The 3,839-nt window shown below is 47.6% G+C and overlaps 1 long non-coding RNA gene across 1 annotated transcript in view; it reads left to right on the plus strand.

Annotated features, from left to right (window-relative positions):
- Window positions 1-3,378: 3,378 nt before the first annotated feature.
- LOC107183710 overlaps window positions 3,379-3,839 on the plus strand; it is an 8,241-nt gene continuing 7,780 nt past the window's right edge. Inside the window, exon 1 of the long non-coding RNA XR_001514513.1 lies at window positions 3,379-3,547. This is a non-coding gene — a long non-coding RNA (uncharacterized LOC107183710). The remainder of the gene's footprint in view (window positions 3,548-3,839) is intronic.

Raw genomic sequence — 3,839 nt, forward strand, 5'->3', positions numbered from 1 at the left:
CTCCTCGTCAACTGCTCCCGCCCTGCCAGCCTTTCCGATAACCAGGTCAGCTGAATACATGGAGACAAAGGGGCATTTCATACACTCCTATTTTGGCAGTCGAAATAACACTGCCAGTGCCAGGTCTTCACACGACAAACAATCTCTCTGTGCATGTCAGACACACGAGAGGGCTGCCAGGAGATGAGGGCTGCTGCTGAACTAAAGGTCCAAGATGGACTGAAGTCACAATAAATGTTTGAAAGCATTATTTTTTTATTTTACACGTCAGTAATAAAAAGTAAAGGTCGCTGTCTCTTATTAAGCAGGCCCTGTGTAAACTTTCTTTCATTTGATCCTCACAACCACCATGTAAACCAGTTATTTCCAGGATTGCAGGGGAGGGACTCAGCACTCAGGGGCCCCACAACTCGCCCGAGGCCACACAGCCAAGAGGTGGAGGACTGGGATCTGAACTCAGGTCTGTCTTCTAGAGACCAGACTGCCTCACTTTCCCAAGGTGGGATCAGAAGTCCCTATGGCTCCCAGGACTCCAGGGGGCTACCTTCTGGAGCTGGAAGAGAATCCAGCTTCGTCCTCTCTGCCTGTTCAGCTGTCTTCACCTCAGCAGCCTCACAGAGGAAGTTGAGAAGACTTCACCCACCTTCACGTTTGCTTTATGTTAGATGATGCAAATTTAAAAAGGACTGACCTTCCTGAAGTTGAAATGTGTAAGGAAAAATTATTATCTGTAAGGTGGCAATAATAAATATATAATTAGACAGTGCAACATTGGATTTCGCCTGGCTTTGCAACATCTCAGACAATAAAACAAGCCCTTGTCTGCAGGGCTAATTACAGATGACTAAATTATTTTTATTAAAGCCCTCTGGAATACTAAACATGAGGGATGAAGCAACATGGTATTGCAGAATAGATCTAGTCTGGAAATCTGGGTTCTAATCCTGACTCAGCCACTAACAGCCACCAATGTTTATGTGCATGGCATACACAGTTGACAGTGTTTTCACATGCTTGCTACATTAGTGGGTGGCCTTGGGCAAGTCACTGAACTTTTGGTGTCTTGTGTCCAAGTCTGGACATGAGGACACTGAACTATACCATTTGAAGTCTCCTCCACTTCTAACATCCTGAGGAGGAGTGCATGCGCCTCAGGATCTGTAAACAAATCGGGGCAGAGGCATTCTGGTTTACAAAAATCATATTCTCTGTTCAGCTTCTAAAAGATGTGATTTGGCTAAATTCAGGTATAACTCATAAGACAGCTGCTTCCAGGTGGCTCACTAAGCTTCTGGAGGGTACCATATGACGGCCTTGGGTTGTCGTCCCACATAGGAACTTTCCTGTGTTCAGTATCCAACTACCATGCCTAAGTCCAGCCAATCATCTCAGATACATGGCTTGGGGGAAGGGTTTGAGGAAATCCCTCCTCACAATGCATGCACTCTCAGGATGCTAACCAAGTGATGGCATCATCACGCACCCAGGAATATTACAAATATCATTCTTGCTTAGTCCTGAGACACACAAATCCCTCCCTAAAGTCTTGCCATTTACTGGCTGTTTTCATATTCCTGAAATTAGGATGCACCTTAGAACAACATGTACAGGGTGTCCCCAAAAATGTATACATACTTTAATAGTTTTGAAAATGAAACGTATTTTAATAAACACTGCCTTTATAATTATTCAAAATGTGTGTATACATTCTGTATATTTTGATCTGGTAGTGTTAAATTTTTTACCTAAAAGGTGTTGGTAAATTGTTATTATCTCTTAGAATCAAGGAAATATAGTGCTACAAAACCACAACAGATTTACACAGATTTAGGTTTAACTTGGTTCAAATAATGTCCCTCTCCCTGATCTTAACAATTACATTCAGTAACAACTGGATTGGTAATGTGTAAGAGACAAGTTATTAGCCCTGTTTCCCAACAGTAGCAGTTTAAAAGGCAATCCATCATTATCTCATAAAACACTGGTATGGATTTCAAAGGCAAATATAACCCATATAAAAACTCCTGTGATGCTCTGAAAATGTACTATCCCACAGCAAATTGGAAAGGGAAGATTTTACTCACACCCTCCTGACCTATCTAGCCTTGGCACATTTTCTTGCTTCTTAATTCACAACCCTCCACCCCAGTAATATTGCTGATTCCCAAAATACACTCAGCCCAGGGGGAGCAGCTCTCCAGCACAGCTGTCTGCTCCTGCCCTGCCCGGGTATTTCCGTGAACTATGTGACACAGAGAGGACCACACAGAAGGAATGTGCCTCTCAGGCCCCACAGTTCCCATCGCCCCACAGGCAGGTGCATCCCGCCAAACCCCCGACTGGCATTTGAAACAGAAGAAACTGCGCTGCTGCATGGGGGCTGTAGTTTTCCCCGAACTCCATCTCCATGTTTAAAAGTAGGGCGACAGCCGTCTTTGCTACTGTAAACTAATCTGATGGGCATGGGGGTGGGGAGTGGCCCTGAAGAGGCTGCCAATAGGCCATGATTGAGCAAAGTCAAAGAGCAAAATCATTTGTCACTATCTTCGATCCCAGAAAGTCCACATGAGTGGGTTCTTCAGCATGATTTTTAGGAGTGAACCATCTACTTTTTTTTTTTTTTTGCAGCCTGGAGTAAAAAGGCTCACAAAGCCTCAGGTACAGTTTAACTGGCTGATATTTACATATTTTTTTCTAAAAGTGCACTGAAATCTAGAAGCCAGAAAGAAAAAAAAAAGAATCAAAGGAACTTGGCAATGAGGTGCACACTTAGTAGTTAGGAGCCCTCGAGTTGAGGCACGTTTGTTAAGAAACAATTTCTAGCTGTGGGCAACAACTCAGACTTCAGCTGGGAAAGGAAAAACAGTTTGAAATCTTCCTCTACCCCCAGATCAGGGAATGCAAGATGGGCAGGTGGATGGGTGGCAAACACAGCCCAGGGAATGGTCCGAAGTGCTAGAACCCCTATCAGGTGACAGCCCCCATAGAGACGCACAGCTGCAGGGGGCCAAGGGGTACAGGCTTCAGACCTACACCACGGAGAAACCTCAGTTCCTCTCTAATCTGCACGTTATGTTAAAACTATTGCCCAACTGGTTACCACATGGAATTCACAGGCATTACAAGATCAAGTCTGTCACAAGCCCTCAACATCTACACATAAGCACTTGCTATGGATGATACCAGGCCTGTTTCCAAACCTCACCATATGCCAGGATTGTACTACAAAAAAATAAAAATAAAATAAAATGGGGGGGGGGCTTTTAAAGAGTCCTGCGAGATGCTTATTCACAACACATCGGACCCGCAGGAACTTCAGCTCCCACTCGCAATCCCCCCCCCCACCCCCACTCCCGCTAGTCCCTCTGCACCCGAAGGCCATCCTCGGAGGCCACGGTGCACCAGCGGGTGTTCACTCCACAGAAGCTGATGGCGAAGGGGCTGAACCCTTCTCCGCAACATCTACTCCGAAAGCCCCACGAGCGCCCAGCAGCCACTCAGAACTGTCCGCCCCGCTTCCCACACCGGCCAGGGCAGGAGCGTGAGAGTAGGAAACCGGAGGCCCCACGGTTTGGGCAGGCAAACTGCCCCTCCTCCCCCAGGGGCCCCCTCGCGCTCTCCTCGTCACTCTCTTTCTGGCACAGCCCCGGGGCAACCAGACAGGCCGGCGGTGTCAGGCCCGGGGGGAGTGAGGAGAGGGAACGCGCGCGGACGGAAGGCAGTTTTCGGGGGGGATTCAGTGCGGTAGCGCCGCATCCAGTGGGCAAGGACCCCCAGGTGGGTCTGGAGGGAGGGGAGGGGGAGTGGCTCGCCGAGGCCTGACCGCTGTGGCCGCAGGA

The sequence above is a fragment of the Myotis davidii genome, unplaced genomic scaffold (genome assembly GCF_000327345.1).
Source record: "Myotis davidii unplaced genomic scaffold, ASM32734v1 scaffold238, whole genome shotgun sequence".
NCBI lineage: Eukaryota > Metazoa > Chordata > Mammalia > Chiroptera > Vespertilionidae > Myotis > Myotis davidii.